Source organism: Lemur catta, chromosome 1, assembly GCF_020740605.2.
Source record: "Lemur catta isolate mLemCat1 chromosome 1, mLemCat1.pri, whole genome shotgun sequence".
Taxonomy (NCBI): domain Eukaryota; kingdom Metazoa; phylum Chordata; class Mammalia; order Primates; family Lemuridae; genus Lemur; species Lemur catta.
This window is the reverse complement of record NC_059128.1, coordinates 207,071,088-207,089,361: the sequence shown is the minus strand read 5'-3', so window position 1 is coordinate 207,089,361 and position 18,274 is coordinate 207,071,088. Positions and strand designations below refer to the sequence as shown.

Below are 18,274 nucleotides of genomic sequence, written 5' to 3'. Positions count from 1 at the left end.
TCTATTCAAAAGAATATGGTAAAAGGGTCAGAAATTTGGGGGAACTTCGGGGACAGTTCTTTCAGTCAACAAGCATTTATTAAGCGTCAACTCCGCACAAGTCACGGAATGAGTAATAGAGACACCACTGCCTCATTCCTGGGGCTTGCTGTGGATTTGTGACCATTACTAGCTCACTACGTGTTCTCTGGCATTTGTTCTCAAACTTGAACGTGCACAAAAATTACCTAGAGAGCCTGTTAGAACACTTTCTGGGAGCTGCTCCCGCTCCCAGGGATTCCTATGCAGCAAGTTGGGGTGGGACCCATGATTTTGCATTTCTAACCAGCTCACAGGTGAAGTCAAAGTTCTGACCTGAGGTCCATACTTTGAGAACCACTGTTCTAGGGCAATGAACTTAATAATACCTGCGGTTCCCTTCAGCTCAAAACCTGAAACCTGTGTTACCCAGAACATAAACACAGGAACTTAGGTTAGCAGGCCAGAAACCTGGGTCAGTTAATAGAGTCCTCTGTGCATTGTGGTCAGAGGGGAAACCTGAAGGTATCTACTAAGTTCAGCTTTAGTGAGATAACTGGTTAAAACATGCAGAATTGTAAGGAATTACATTTTTAAATTTTTTTATTGATTTAATTTTTTGGAAAGCTTCATGAATTCATGTATCATCCTTGTGCAGGGGCCATGCTAATCTCTGTACCTTTTCAATTTTAGTACATGTGCTGCAGAAACAAGCACAAGGAACGACATTTAAATGTTAGCTGTGGCCAACTAAGAATGATTTTTTCACTTGTATTTTTCTGTACAATATAAATTTAATATAATAAATAGTAATTAAAATAAATTTAATATAAATAGATAAAGATTTTCTATGTAGAAAGCAAACTCTTTAAGTCCAGGTCCAGGATGACTGCCATGCCCTTCACAACTGCCCTTTGCCATAACAAACACCTTTCAACTACATGACACATGAACCTAAGGCATCTTTTTTCAAGCTTCTTTGTTCATACCAAGGAGAGATCTCATTTTGTTTCTTAGCAATAAAGTCTTTGAAAGGCAACTCTAGCTAAAATGCACACACATTGTAATTATGCATTCTATAGGAAGTTTTTCACCTAAGGGCAATCTGTATATTTCTAAGGTACACAGCAATCAGTAGGCATTAAATGTGCATGTGTAGGGGTGTGTGTGCATCTGTGTGCATGAACGCATGCACACACACACACACCCATGCACGCCCTCGTGCACGATTCCCCTGCTCTGAACCACCATTTCTTTGTTGTTGGTTTTGGCCTTGTTCTGTTTCCTGGGTTAAAGTGCAGTGGCGTCATCATAGCTCACTGCAACCTCAAACTCCTGGGCTTGTGCCATCCTTCTGCCTCAGCCTCCCCACACCTGGATAATTTTTCTACCTTTTGTAGAGACAAGGTCTAACTCTTGGTCAGGCTCATCCTGAACTCCTGGTCTCAAGTGATTCTCTCACCTTGGTCTTGCCAAAGTGCTAGGATTACAGGAATGAGCCACCATGCCTGGCCTGAACCACCCTTTCAACAAAACTTCTATTCCAGTATCTTCTCTTTTTCTACCAGAGAACTAAACTGAAGGCCCTTGAAAATGGGTCATTTCTACCTATTTTTCCTGCATTCACCAAAAGCCCCTGATATAGGGTTTGGTTAAATTTTCATGAATGAATGTCACTAGCCTTTGCTGATTTTGAACACAAACTCCCCCTCCCCCTCCTCCTCCCCCAGCAGACGCTTGCTCTCACTGTCTCTGCTCAGGAAGTCTTTCCTCCCCTCCACAAGGCCTTTGGAGGCTGCTTCAGTCTTTTCTGGAACATTCCTTTCCCTAAGCCACTGTTACATTGAAATCCCCACCCCACGGGTTCATGTGCACTCTATTTTTGTGTGTGTACAAGAGTTTTGACTTCCCAAATAGATTACAATTTCTGGGAAGACTTTATAGCTCTGAGTTTTCCACTTGGGTTTTCCGAAGTACCCAAATGGTCCTTTGGGTACCATTTAACACCTCTGCCCATTGAAAGTATAGGACTACATTGTCTTGCTACAGTGCTTTCAAGTTTTCCTGATACCCATTTTAACCCAATTTCACCAAAAAAGGGAAAGAAAGAAAAGAATAAGAGAGACAAGAGAAAAGGCAGGGGTGTTCGATAGGATCACAGTTTAGTTGGGTGTTGATGCTTGATCATAATTTTGCCTCAGGAACAACACTCCTGGAAGTGACAAGTGCAAATTCCATTGTATGGATCTGGCAGGCTCAGCCCGCTGGGCTAGGCATCCCCCACATCAGCACATTGCCTGGGAAAAGAGTGTGTCTGATCTCAGAGGATGATTTTTGAAAACTGGAAACAATAAGTTTAAGGTAACTTGCTTTGTTCATCCTTTTTTGTCAAACAACCCACAATTTATATTATTAGCCTGCTCATAAATTGTTATTCTAAGTGCTTTAAAACAGTACTTGAACTTCTGGGCAATTAGAACATTGGAAAAAATAAGTTTTGTATCTCAATTGTTATACTAATTTTTTATCATTAAAAAAGGTCAGCTGCGGCCGGGCATGGTGGCTCACGCCTATAATCCTAGTACTCTGGGAGGCCAAGGCGGGCGGATTGTGTGAGCTCAGAAGTTCGAGACCAGCCTGAGCAAGAGCGAGACTCCGTCTCTACTAAACATAGAAAGAAATTATACAGACAGCTAAAAATATATATATAGAAAAATTAGCTGGGCATGGTGGCGCATGCCTGTAGTCCCAGCTACTCGGGAGGCTGAGGCAGGAGGATTGCCTGAGCCCAGGAGTCTGAGGTTGTGAGCAAGGCTGACGCCACGGCACTCTAGCCCGGGCAACAGAGTGAGACTCTGTCTCAAAAAAAAAAAAAAAGGTCAGCTGCCTTTTAATATTCTAACTCCTACCAATAGAAATGTGTTCTCTAGGCAAAACTGTGAGAAGTCTCAACACACTGAATTTTAAATACCTACCTTTGCTACAATAATAACATTTATTGCTCTACATCTCAACATTATTATCCATTATTATCATCATTATTTTAGAGACAGGATCTCACTCTGTCACCTAGGCTGGAGTGCAGTGGTGTGATCATATAGCTCACTGCAGCCTCAAACTTCTGGGCTCAAGTGATCCTCTTTCCTCAGCTTGCTGAGTTGCTAGGACTACAGGTGTGTGCCACCTCGCCCAGCTATTTAAAGAGTTTTAAGAGATAGGGTCTTGCTATGTTGCCCAGGCTGGTCTCAAACTTCTGGCCTCAAATGACTCCCCTGCCTCGGCCTCGCAAAATGCTGGGGTTTCAGCCATTTCAATGTTATTAGTTTTATCCTAGAATTATTTATTTAATTATTTTTAAAAGTGCAATATATGTTCTTTGCTGAAAAAAATTAGAAAATATAGTTCAGTAAAAAGAAGGTAGAAAACATGTATAACTCCTTCACCTGTCTAGAGACAACCACATTATCATGTTTCTCTCTCCTCATTGTATTTTTACATTCATTTGAATAAAAGTGATCACACCGTACACACTATTCTTTCTTTCTTTATTTTTTCATATCAGTGTTTCACTAACATCTTTCTATGTCAGTACATACAAATCTTCCCAGAGTTCCAGTTTTAGAGTGAAATAGTTGAATGTTTCAGGGACACTTAACTTCTCTAAGTCTCAGCCCTATCATCTTTAAAATGAGAATTCCAATCATACCAACCTCAAAGTACTATTGAAAGGATTAACTCCAAGTTTGCTAGCATAACTCAATAAAGGTTAGTACAGTTGTCCCTTGGTATCTTTGGGAGATTGGTTGCAGGATCTCCAACCGTCCCCAACCCTGTTGGATGCTAAGTCCCTTGTATAAAATGGTGTAGTATTTGCATATAAACTACGCATATCCTCCTGTATACTTCAGATAATCTAGATTACTTACCATACCTAGTACAATGTAAATTCTATGTAAATAGTTGTTATACTGAATTATTTGCATTTTTATTGTTGTGTAGTATTACTTATTTTTTCCCAATATTTTTGATCTGTGGTTGGTTGAACTGCCCATACCCTTGCTTGCAAAGGGTCGACTGTACTAATATTATCCATCTTGATGGCTACATAATATTCCTGTATATGAAAGCATCATAATCTATTTAGCCATTTCCTTATTGGTGAACATTCAGACCTCTTTCTTTTATATGTAATCATAAACACAAAATACTACACTCAACATCTTTTTACACACAAAATTGGCAATATGTACAATTTTTTTAGCATAAACTCTTATAAAGTAGAATTGCTAGGATAGAGGGTATGTGCATTTCATATGTACATATTGATAGATTTCTCTGTAAGGGATGCTATAGCCACTTAAATTTCCTCTAACAATTTTTCTCTTAATTTTTGTTATGGTGTTATTTGCTGTACAGAAGTTTGTTGTTATTTTGTTGTAAAATTAAAGCTTCCAAAAATTTCCTTTATGGCTTCTGGCTTTTGTGTTATGCTAAGGTTAAATAAATATTCTTGTATATTTCTTTTTAGTGATATCATTGCTTTAAAAAACATCACATTTAAGTTGTTAATTCATAAAATATATTTTTATGTATGGTTTGAGGCAGACAAAGATTAATGAAAATTTATATGATCTTTTTTCATGGTATTGGTGTGGTTTTATACATGTATGTATGAGGTATATCTACCTCAGCATAGAATACCTTGCGTAGTAATATTCTGAAGTTTTCTTTTTTTTTTTTCAGTGATATGTTTTGGAGATCTTTTTTGTGCCACTACAGAGAGCTCTGTCTCATCTTTTCCTACTTATGCATTAGAGTCATAGCATGGTTCTTGCATAGTTTATTTAGATAGTCCCTTGTTGATGGTCATTTAGAGTTTCTGATTTTTTACTATTCCAATCACTGTTGTATCCTTGTACCTATCTTATTATGAACATATGTTAGTGTTTCTTGGGGGCATAAGGAGAAGTGGAATTGTTGGGTCAATGGGCTATGTATGTCTTTTCTTTATTTTATAGACATTGAAAAATTGGTTTCTAAATTGGCTTACAAATGTTATGTTCATGCCAATAGTATATTAGAGCAATGCTGCTTATTTACAATCTCACTTTTACCAATACCAAACTCCTAGAGTCTGTTTCCAGACTATTCTATCTACTGATTTGTCTGTTTTACTAACACCTCACTGTTTTTGCAGAATTTAGAAAATCCATGAACCAGTGCCAGTCCTAAAAGCCATTTAATGGTTTCTACTTCTTCATACATAGATATATAAGACAATTTCTTTTCTATAGTCAGCTCCAAAAATGCTTGAATGAGTTTTCTGTGTACAGTTGTCTTCCCTCCTTTCCTCAAAGATGTTAGAGTTTTAAAAGAGTTACAAAGCTGTTAGAGTTTTAACTATTTGGAGGAATATTTTAAACTCTTTATTTAAAGACACAGCCACTATAACATTGATTAATGCAATGGAGACAAGAATAGGGGATAGTGTAAAAAATTTCTCTAAGTACCCTTTTGAAAGGAAATCTACCAGTTCTGTAAGATGGGACAATACATAGGCTATCAAGGTTTCTCAGTTCTATATGTGCTCCTGTGGTAGCTGTCATTTACCCTTTGATCCTCTGCCATGGGGAAAATTTGAGGAATACTGGTAGAAAAAAAGGTCTCTTGTTATTGCTGCTGTTGCTTTGGCCATTTTCTTCCCCTTCATGTTTGGAGAGTGCTTTATGCTATAAGACACTACAATTTAAGAGTGAAAATCATTAGAACTAGGGACTCAGGCCGGGCGCGGTGGCTCACGCCTGTAATCCTAGCTCTGGGAGGCCGAGGCGGGTGGATTGCTCAAGGTCAGGAGTTCAAGACCAGCCTGAGCAAGAGTGAGACCCCGTCTCTACTAAAAATAGAAAGAAATTATCTGGCCAACTAAAAATATATATACAAAAAAAATTAGCCGGGCATGGTGGCTCATGCCTGTAGTCCCAGCTACCTGGGAGGCTGAGGCAGTAGGATCGCTTAAGCCCAGGAGTCTGAGGTTGCTGTGAGCCAGGCTGATGCCACGGCACTCACTCTAGCCCGGGCAACAGAGCGAGACTCTGTCTCGAAAAAAAAAAAAAAAAAAAAGAACTAGGGACTCAGAGGATACAAATTTCTAGAATACAAACTTTAATTACTGAAGCTTTGTGATATACTTTGCCACCTGGTAGAAAAAGTCCTTTCTCGTTTTTCTTTTTTAACATTTTTTGGGGACTATGATCACACATTTATTCTTCCAAATAAATTTGAGAATTAGTCTATAAAGGTTGAAAATGATACTAGGATTTTTATTTTGTTTATGTTACAGCTGTACATTTACTTGGAAAGAATTACTCTCTTTATCATATTGAGTCTTCTCAATCAGAAAAATAGGAGTCTCCATTTTTACAAATCTTTTGTGTTCTTTGGTAGAGTTCTAGAGCTGTCTTTACTCATGTCTTTTTACTTTCTTAAGGTTATTCTCTTCTCATTTAAAAAAAAGATTTGATTGAAAATATTTATTTACTATAATAAATGTTCCCAAAGTCAAATGGTTTCATAGACACACACACACACACACACACACACACACACACACACACTCCCGGTTGTTGTGCTAAGAAGTGCTAGTACAGTGGTTAGAACTTTATCTCACAGTTTTTGGGAGAAAGCAGTTTCTAGATCCTTCTGTCATTGGGGAAGTAGATCTCAAAATTCTCTGTCCTATAGGAACAGATATATTTTAACATCTTGGATCTGACCATATTTCACAGTCATTTATGGAAAAGTTCATGGATATGGAAAAAATTTTGGTTCTAAGTCACTTCTAAACAATAGACTGTGTCTTAATAACTTTTCTTTAATAAGAGGAGGTTTGGAATGGAATTATTAATGTGGAATTTGCCACATTAAAAATATTCCAGGCCAGGCGCGGTGGCTCACGCCTGTAATCCTAGCACTCTGGGAGGCCGAGGCGGGTGGATTGCTCGAGGTCAGGAGTTCAAGACCAGCCTCAGCAAGAGCGAGACCCCCATCTCTACTAAAAATAGAAAGAAATTATCTGGCCAACTAAAAATATATATATATATAGAAAAAATTAGCCGGGCATGGTGGCGCATGCCTGTAGTCCCAGCTACTCGGGAGGCTGAGGCAGTAGGATCGCTTAAGCCCAGGAGTTTGAGGTTGCTGTGAGCTAGGCTGACGCCAGGGCACTCACTCTAGCCCGGGCAACACAGCGAGACTCTGTCTCAAATTAAAAAAAAAAATATATATATATATATTCCCATGAAATCAATTAATTAATCTCTCTCTCCTTCAGTGTTACATTGTATCACACATCTTATACTGTAGAAGAGCAATAAATGTGGCTTGTGGGTGATGACACTATGAATGCTTTCATTTTCTTTATAATATTCTATAGTTTCTAAACTATTTCAAAAATAGTTTCAAAATGCCTCCAGAACATGAATCTCTTTCATCCCACATTTCATCCTTCTCCCCAAGGCATTTCTGGATGAGAGGAGTCCTTAACATTGCTAAATCTCAAGGTGGTTCCTTGTATTCTTCATTTTGCTGTAGTTTCTCATTATCCTGGGTAAAATTACAATGTTCATATTCTCTCTAGGGACCCACTCTGGAACTGCCACTCCAGACTCAATAAATCCTTATTCTAACGATATGTAGAGACTGTGGTATAGTTCTGCCCAGAGCCCACGACCTGGATATCCAGAGTTGATTAAAACAAATTCATAGTATGTTTCTGAGTACGGGCTGAATCGCTTGTCTCCCCACTAGGATTGTTTGCAGCCTCGTAGGTACTGTCAGGCTGGGAGAGGCTGTCCTTGGGCTAACCATGTGCTCCTTGAACTCTTGCTCAAACCTGTATGGTGGCATCAGATACTTTATTTAAACAGAATCAGAATTCACAGCAGGCTAAAAATCATTGCAAAGTGAGGCAAAACTAAAGCAAGTAAGAAACCCAAAATAATAGTCAACAGAAAGGTCAGTGTTGGGAAGGCTAGCAACCCTCAAAGGTTAAGCTGGCTCTCATTTGAGGGTTCAGAGTCCCTCCTGGGATGTCTTTAAGAATTTGCATGTTTTTTAAAGAGGTGAGGAAGTTAAGATGAAATGTAAATAAGGGAAGCAAAAAACAGAAAGTAAGGAGACTTAGGAACCAAATTTGATTTTTTTTTTTTTTGCCTCCTACCATGATTTCAAAATTGGGAGCTACTATTTAGTTAATTTCAAGAATAATTCAAGTATTAGAGATGTTAAGGAGGTACAGTTTCTCTTGCTTTTTTATGGAGTTCAATTCAAGTTCTGTTAAATCTACAAAAATCAATGTGAAGTATATGCATTATGTGACAGTTCCATCTAAAGTATCTTGTATAGAATATAGGGCAGATACAATGGAGCAGCCAAGCACATGTAATTTACCCAACAAATCTAAGCACTCCCACATTGATTTTTTGCAGTTTTCTAGCCCCCAGTCACTGAATAGAGAAAAAATGGCTCACTTTCATAGCATGGGATACTTAAGGCTACAAAATGTTCATCTTCATGCCCTCTAATTCAGGACTGTCTTTTTGTTGCCTTTCTTGATGGGCTTTTTTAGGTCATTTAAAAAATACTTGTCTTCTCTAAAATGTTATGACAAGAAAATAAAATGGTTTTGAAAATGTTCTGATTTGTTGATTAATTTTGCCCCTAAAATCATATTATACTAGTGTTGTTTTTAATGTTTTAACTATTTCCAAAAGCAATTATCTTGAAATAACTATTAATAGAAAATTTTATATAACTGAAAAGACAGGCTTTCATATTGTATTAAAGTACCTAATTTAGTAACTAGAATAAAAGGGACACACAGAAACCATTTTTGAGACTGTAATTATAAGTTAAGTCACTATTAAAATGACATGCATATATATTTCCAGTTTAAAATCATTAACATTTTTTCCCCCTAAATGCTTTCAGTCACAAGATAAGACAGTGTGAACTTACGAGTTCATACATACATGAAAATATTCCATGGGATTTGCCTACTGTATGTAATAAAAAGGGATCAGTCTGTATTATTCAGATCAGTGTAAACAAGTGATATTTGATTTCCTGCACCACATCACCTTCACCAACTGCAGATTGGTTTGCATTTTAACCAGGGTAGTCGACTGTGAAATATGGTCAGATTAATATTTGAAAATCCAAATAATAGTAGAGTGACGATACCTAAACATAACCAAGCCTTAGGGATGTTGTATGTCTCTAGCTGTAGCTGCCCCCTCCTATTTTATTTACTCATAAGTATCATTAATACCAAAGATATATAACCTTTGGTGCCAATATGTCACTCTCTCTCTTCAAGTCTTTAGTAGTTGCATGCTTATCTATTTCAGTCAAATGTATTTCTTATCAAAAAAAGAGTGAGAGACCTGACAATACAGTGTTATCGAATTTTTTCAGCTGAGACCCCCATGCCATTCAGCATTCAGACATGCTTGTGCTTGATTGATGGATGGGTTTGTGACAAATAAAACTAGGATCAACAGCTTTGCACCTTTTCCCCCATCAGAGACCAGAGGAAAGCATAACTCTATAACAATAGTGGGATTAGGGATGCATTAGCTCTCCATCGACCAAAACCATCCATTCCCATCAATACTTCGCACGTAATAACCTGAAGCTATGATAAGGAAACAAAAGAAGGAGAAAAGGGACAGGAGAAAACAAATCAATAAAAGAAGGGAATGTCTGAAAGATGTGCTGTCCAAATGAAGATTTTTTTTTTTCTGCATTGCTGGGCTAATGTCCCTGAATGTGGAAACAATACCTCACCCAGAGTTTTGATGGGGGAAGCAGATTGACACATTGTTTAAACATTGTTTAAAACAGATTTGGCATCTGCAGATTGATATTTAGACTAGGTTTGTTTTTTGCAGGCCAAAAGATGTGTTATAGTGTTTACTGTTAACCTGTGTCTTTAAATTGCTCTAAAAGAAAAAGAATGTTTTCACCTGAATGATTCAGATTTTGCCAGGCCAATTCTGGGATAACTAGAACACTCTCCTATGTAGACACAGTTTTAATGTCTAAATCCTTAGGACAGACACAAACATTCACTTAAATACGGGTTAGTTTGAAGAATCATAATGGGCTAGTTTACTAAGATAGAAGCAAAGCATATTTTTCTCTCTTATCAGAAAGTGACTGATACCTCTGGTATGAAAACCTATACCTGTACGAGAAGAGTCTACTTTTCTAGGTAGGTCTTTTTGGTAAAACCTTTCTACGGAAAAATTTATCTTCATTCTCCATTCATAGAATATTTTGATGATAATTTCATCATTTTCTCTACAAACAATGGACCGTTAAGCTTATTTATTCAGGTTTTTGTTCCTTTTCTTTAGAGAGCTTTTGATTTTTGCATTACCTATCATATGTGTCCTAATATACAATTTATTCTAATTGGCCATTGAATGGGCCAATATGGTTTTCTCCTGGTGAGGATGTACATTAGTGTTATTTGTTCTCCTTTGAAGAAGAGGTGTGAAGGGAGGAAAAACCCAATTTCTAATTGTGGAGCCACTGATCTTGGGAAAGGCACTTCATCATTTTGTTTCAGCTTCCACACTTAGAATAAGAAGAGAATTATATTGTCTAATTCATCATTATCATCATCACTATCATTATTAATATTATCATTATTCTTCATTGACATACTGTAGTACTTCATTTTCTAGTTAAAGTTTGTAAAATGTTGAAAAGAAAAAAGCCATTTAGTTCCATTTTCTTTTTCAGTTCTATGAGAATATGGAAGGCCCTTCCCTTTATTTAAGTAAATGTAGAAAGAAATGAGAGAAATTGCCCTATCTCCAAATAAATGTGTAGAAGATTCTTAGGATAGCAGAATGGCTTCTAAACTATAGACTCGAAAATCTAAGAGGTTAAAAGAGTGTCCAAATTAAAAACAATTTAGGGATGCTTTATTGTTTTATTTGTGGAATGAATTCTATTTTTATTACCTGCACTCAAATTTTACTTCAGGCCATACAAAATCAAGTATATGTGGTTATGATATAAAAAGGCAGATGTTGGCTTGTACTATTAAAGGTCATGGATGTATTAGTCAGGAAATGCAGTAGTGTTCCTATAATTACAAAGAGAACAATTACATTTTACTTATGATTTTACCAGTATTCTTTGGGCATAAAAATAGTTAAAATATGAAAGCCACATACATCTGACATTTCAGGTCATACAGCATTTCATATATATCAGCATAGCTGGTGCTTGCTCTGAAATCTGTCTGCATTGAAAACTTTAACGTAACAAACCTGATTAAAGGCATATGGTCTACTGTTTTGACTCCAAATTTGACTTATTTTATAATTGGTGTAATCCAGTGGGTATTTTCATTTAGGTTCTAAATACAAGGCCAATCTTGGGGCACTCCAAACAAGTGATTTCATGGGCCACCTCTGTCGAAGTTGAATGAGCCCCCAACATTCAATACCGATACCCATGAGTGGGTTCATTTCATCTTCAGTAAGACCACTCACTACTTGAACACCTTTTCCCTTAAAATTTAAAGCAGCTGCCTTCATAACCATGTGGAGGAAGAGTTCTAGGGTTCCATAGGCTTATCATTTTAACATAAAATGACATTAATAAGCTCGATCTATGTTTCAATATAAATGGGAGCATAACCTCTGTTACTACTGCAAAACATACAGTATGTACCTGATTGATACCTTTTCTTTATTGCATAGTCAACCTTCAAGCTTTCTGTGAAAGCTTTTTATAGTGCTCTTACATATACACCCCTATACAGAACTCTCTGATTTGGTTCCATTTAATTTTCCATAAGTGAAGATGCAAGATTCACATATTTATGTATATGGACTCAAGCAGAACAAAAAAATTTTTCCTACATGGCAGGTGTCTATATAAGTCTTTGATGATGCTTGAATGTATGTTATATGTTATCTATTTCCTTTGTATGAGTATCTTCTAGGACAGTGTAAGTCTCTGTAAACAATGCTTCTATTTTGTCTAGGACTCATTGTGTGCAACCTAATGTAGTGCTTGTAGGTGCTCTAGAAATATTAATTATATGGAAAGGAATATATACATGTATTCATGAGGATAAATATAGACACATTTCTAAAGAAATTACAAAATCATAAACAATTCTTAATGTTTTGGACACATTCATACTAAAAATAAAAGTTTGCAGCATCATGTCAAGTGGAAAAGTTTATTCCTGTGTCATTCAGTAACAGCCCAAAGATGCAGGGTTTGATAATTACTAGAGTCACCATTGAAAAATTTACATCAGCTTCCTTAATTGGAACTGTGTAAACTAACTCAGATTATATTTGAATGTAAAGATAAGGCATTAAAGCTAAACATAAAACATGACCGAAATGCAAAATATGAAATATTTCAAAAACTTGCAATGTTTTTTATCCTCTTCTATGCCAAGTGCCAAATCTCCCCCTTCTTTCATATTCACAGAGGATCAGATACTGTAAGGCAGGGGTTCACAAACTACTGCCTGTGGGCTTGCACCTATTTTTGTAAGTAAAGCCTTATTGTAACACAGCCATGTCCATTTGTGCATGTATTTTCTATGACTGCTTTTGCACTTCAAGAGTGGAGTTGAGTAGTTGGGGCAGATACCTTTGTTATGGGTTATATTGTGTCTTCTCCTTCCACCCAAATTCATATGTTGAAGTCCTAGTGCCCAGTACCTTAGAACGTGACCTTATTTGGAAATAGGGCCATTGCAGATGTAATTAGTTAAGTTAGGATGAGGTCATACTGGAGTAGGGTGGGCTTCTACTCCAACATTACTGGTATCCCTCTCAACAGGGGAAATTTGGACACAGACATACACACAGGAAGAATGTCATGTGCAGACGAATCAGAGATTGCAGTGATGCAGCCAAAGAATGCCAAAGATTGCCGGTAAACCACCAGAAGCTACAGGAGGGGCATGGAACAGATTCTTGCAGCCCTTAGAAGGAACCAACCCTGCCAACACCTTGAGCTCAGATTTCTAGGCTCCAGAACTGTGAGACAGTAAATTTTTGTTGTTTAAGACACCCAGTTTGTGGTACTTTGTCACAGCTGCCTTGGCACACTAGGTCATATACAATACATATTGTATAACCCACAAAGTCTATAATATTTACTGTCTGGACATTTACAGAAGAAGTTTGCCAACTCCTACTGAAAGGCTCTGGTTTATGACCTTAGTTGAATTAGTAAGAGTTAGTCATAAGTAACCTAATGGTGAGATACAGATCACTCTTTCTGAGGTCTCTTTGCTGTCTTCAGAAAAGAATAGAAATGGCCAGGCGCGGTGGCTCACGCCTATAATCCTAGCACTCTGGGAGGCCGAGGTGGGAGGATCCCTTTGAGCTCAGGAGTTCAAGAACAGCCCGAGCAAGAGCGAGACCCCTGTCTCTACTGAAAAAATACAAAGAAATTAGCTGGACAACTAAAAATATATAGAAAAAATTAGCCGGGCATGGTGGCGCATGCCTGTAGTCCCAGCTACTCGGGAGGCTGAGGCAGAAGGATCACTTGAGCCCAGGAGTTTGAGGTTGCTGTGAGCTAGGCTGACGCCATGGCACTCATTCTAGCCTGGGCAACAAAGTGAGACTCTGTCTCAAAAAAAAAAAAGAAAAAAAAGAAAAAAGTAGAAATGATGCTTATTGATTTTGCTTATAGATATGTTTTAAAACACAAACACATTAAGTCTCTGCATATCCTGAATGTCTATGAAGTATTTACAGAACATAGTGAAAAAATTGACTAAAGAATTAAAAATTAATTTAGCCTGAATCTGTTAAATTGCAAGGTCAAAATGGTCATTTGACTAAATTTAGATTTTTCAAATCTGAATGCTGTTCAACTCAGCTGTTTGCTAAGGCCCAACTTTGTTCTTAGCAAAACACTGCCTAGTAGTTTGAAGTTGCGTAATGATCAAAAAAATTTTTTATGAGAAATTTCAATGATTTATGTGTCAGTGGAACACAAACATCTGCTTTACATTTCCCTTAAAAATGTACACGAAGTTAGAATTAAAGGGCTGGTTGCTTGAGGAAGGTCATCATTTGGCAAGAGGATGCTTAGTTTTGATGATTCTCTCCCTATTTGGAAAGCAGATGGAGACATTTTGCCTACCTCAAAAAACATCTCAATCCTTTATTTTGTGATTAATAGGCAAAAAGGAAAAGCCAATTATGGATCCTGAGGGGAAAAATTGCCAAATGCTTAAGAATTAAAATACTTCCTGTAATTCAAGATTTTTTCTCTGAAGGAATACTTATTTTCACACATTTTCTTGACCCATGACCCATGATCAAAATGTCAAATGGGCTGGGAAAGATTCCTGGAGTGTTTTCTCCACCTTGATAAAGAGCCCATGTGGCATAATTTAGGAGCAGGTGTTCTCTAAACCCTTGCTCCTCCAAGTATGGTCTGCAGACCAGCCACATGAGCCTCACCTGAGAGCCTGCCAGAAATGCAGAATCTCAAGCTGGACCTGATGGATAAGAATCCCCATTTTAACAAGCTTTCTTGGTGATTCATAAGCACATCAAAGTTTGAGAATATATAATCACTTTGTACCCATAATAATTAAAAATAAAACACTTTTAAGAAAAGTTTGAGAAGCACTGGTCTGTGTTTCGTAACTGCTGAGACATGGACTACTGAGACCGATTTTAGCCACTTTATGCTAGTTCTGTCCTATCCCACTGAGTGGGAATAGTGGCTGTAGCTTGGCTCTTCTCTCCCTCTTGCCTTTCCCTCACTCTTGAGGTCTTTGCTAGAGAATGGAGCTCTTAGCATGTGTCAGTCCCTTTTCTAAGTGCTTTACATATATTATATTATATTATTTAATCTTTGAAACAGGTTACGAGGTAGCAATATTCACCTCCTCATTTGACAGAGGTATATAGGAGTAACTTGCCCAAACTTAGACAGTGGGTATACAATGAAGCCTGGATTCAAACAAACTTACTCTGGCTCCAGAGCCCATACTCCTAACCATTAACCACTCTACTTTATTGCCTTTCAGTATCATGTGGATTACAAAAACTCTTTTCAAAGTAGTCCCCATGAAAGTTAATGATAAGGAAAAAATCATTTCACAGAATTGGCAAAGGAGTCCCAAATATATTAAAAGTAGGAGAGGCATGTTGGGTCATGAACTATTGCTTATACCTGCCCAAACCATTAGGTAGAATCCTCACATGTATTAGAAATAGAGGCAGAGACTGGAACTTACAGAGTTTATGCTGCTCACAATTCCAAATAAATTTATTTTGACAGATTGGAAAAACCTAATCTTATATTCATTTCAGTTTTGCTGCTGCAGAAGTAGCTCTGTTTTAATACTGTTCCTGTAAAATGCTAAGCTCCAAATCCCTTGGTTTGTTTGGATATATTTGGATGCCCTGAGGGCACTCTGTGGCACGGTACTCAGAGTTCATTTCATGGGACTGTTCCGTGGGACCAGTTCCCACCATATTCTAAGCCTGCGTGGCTACAAAGGACTCAAGACTACATCTGGACCATTTTTTGGTACGCAGGCGAAGGCAGCTGTCAGATTGTCAAGTCAGGGAGCTGTGGCCTTGGTTTGATCAGCTTTCTCCATCCAAATCCTTAATTTACTCAGTAAAATCATTCTATCCTGTGTGTGCCCCATATGAATGAGATGTATAGTCTCACATATATGGAAATGGAAATCTATCCACATACTCATAGCCTCTCTCAGTGAAATGAATTCAAACATTAGCAAACAGATAAGGGTATATTTGTGTGTGTTTGGGAGAGATTCGCTAAAAATACATTGCACCCTAGACTGACCCTGAATGTAGCTTTTGACCATGTGGGAGATAGGGGAAGGGGAATTGCTTGAGGAGGTAAATGGATCTACTTCCCTTCCCCCGAGCAAGGTAAACTTCCTGCCTATCCCCTGAAATCTAGTGGCTCTTAGCACAATTCAGCAACACTAAGAGATGTGAAGTGCTGCCACAGAACAAAGAACATTACATTTGGACTCCGAAGACCCAGTCTCAATTACGTAATTTTTTAGTTAGCTATGGAAGCTTGGGCAAGTTACTTTAACCCTACTGGAAACTGAAGTTAATGATTCTTACCTAAGAATCCTTGTGAAAATTAAATGAGGTCACTTGTGTGAAAGCCCTAGCATGATGCCTGCTACATTTGAAATCTCAATATGTGTTCATTTTTCTCCTTTCTTGCAGCTGCTATCTTGGGACATGTTCTTCCTTAAGCATAAATTCACATGACTGATGATTCTTTTCTCTCTCTTCTATCACTCTAATGCAGCTCCTTAAAATCCTGGCTTTGGACAGAGCATGGTGGCTCATGCCTGTAATCCTAGCACTCTGGGAGGCCGGAGCAGGAGGATCACTTGAGGTCAGGAGTTCGAGACCAGCCTGAGCAAGAGCGAGACCCTGTCTCTACAAAAAATAGAAAAATTAGCTGGATGTGGTGGCATATGCCTGTAGTCCCAGGTACTCGGGAGGCTGAGGCAAGAGGATCACTTGAGCCCAGGAGTTTGAGGTTGCAGTGTGATACGGTGAAGCCACTGTACTCTAGTCCAGGTGACAGAGTGAGACCCTGTCTCAAACAAAAAAAATTCCTAGCTTTGGTTTCCCTTACTCCAGCTCCTGTGGTATGATGCTACAGTCATGTCTCAGGGCCAAGAATCTTGCCTGCCCTAAGTCCTGCATCCAGACGGGCTTTGGCAGGAGCTAAAGAATCAGCAGAGAGTCATATTGGTAGGGACTGGAGAATTTAGGTGCTAATGACTTGGGTCCTGTGTATGTGTGTGTTTTAGGGGAGAGACTATTGATTATTAGTAATAACACATAACAATTATATGAAGTACTTACCACATCCTAAGTGTTTTACATTCCTTTCCTCATTTAATCCTCATGTCAGCTCTGCAAGGTAGGTATTATTTCCACTTTGCAAATGAGAAAGCTGAGGCTCAGGGAAGATGAGTAACTTGTTCCAAGTTACACAGTTAGGAAGTGCTTGTGGAAGAGAAAATGCTCATCATCACATTATTTCCTCTTCCTGGACACTTAGGAAGATGATATTTCCCAGCCTGCCTTGTGATTTGGTTGGGTCTTGTGATTGGGTGTTAGCCATTGGAATTGGATAGAAGTTTCATAAGCCATTTCCAGGATTGGCTCCTAAAAGAGTCCCTTCAGTTCCTGCTTTTCCCACCAGGGTGACCTTGAAAGACATATATTACATAGCAGAGCTACAGGCTAGAGAGGACCATCCAGCCCTTATGATGTAAGCAAGATCAAATCTCATCAGGTATTTGGATGTTAGTGACAGAACTGGGCTTTGGGGCCAAGTTGTTTGAACATTTCAACACACTGTGCTATAGTCTCTTGATATTGACATTGATGATTGACATTAGAGAGTGAACAAAATATGAATAAAGAGAGAAAAGAAAAGCTAACATGTGCTTTGTTTATGAAAAAATAATACTGATTGCAATTGTTTAGGTGAATTACCACATAATTACCACTCAAAAAATAATGATTAACTATAGGTAAGCTTTATTTCATTTTGGAGTTGATTATATGTAAAAGGTGTGATCAATAAGTTAAAAGCCACATCCAATTTCAATGCTTAGAGTCCTGTGCTTGTTGGACATAGTCTAGCACAATAGTCATGTTTACAACCTTAAAAAAAAACTAGAACAATATGCCTTAGAAGTGAACATATGCTAGAAGGTGGCCCTTCCAAAAATACAAATCATAATGACCTCTTCTTGGGGTACAGGTTGACCTACATTAGCTGAATTTTACTCCATAACAAGATAATACAGACACTCCAGATGTTGTTGGAAGCAACCTCAGACTTATCTGATATTTTTATTTCAGTTGCATGTTTACTGCTAGATAGACCAGTTTTATCAGGTACGTCTCAAAGTCACTGTTTGTACATTTTATATTTTATACATGCCTCTCACAACCAGAATTATAATACTCACCTGCTTAAAAAGCAAATTTATTGGAATATTACCTTTCACTTTTAGAAAACTCAGACCATTTTAAGGAACTCAAACACATGAAGGGTGTAGTTCCTTTAATAATAGCAAACTTATATAGTACGTTTTACGTACAAGTGCTTTAAGTACATTAGATCATTTAATTAGTAATTCTCACAGTAACTCTAT

At 37.8% G+C, this 18,274-nt stretch overlaps 1 non-coding gene across 1 annotated transcript; it reads right to left on the bottom strand.

The window, feature by feature from the left end:
- Positions 1 to 631: 631 nt before the first annotated feature.
- LOC123631165 lies at positions 632 to 735 on the bottom strand. The gene has a single exon (XR_006733034.1). It is a non-coding gene; the product is annotated as a U6 spliceosomal RNA (small nuclear RNA).
- Between the last annotated feature and the right edge of the window lie 17,539 nt (positions 736 to 18,274).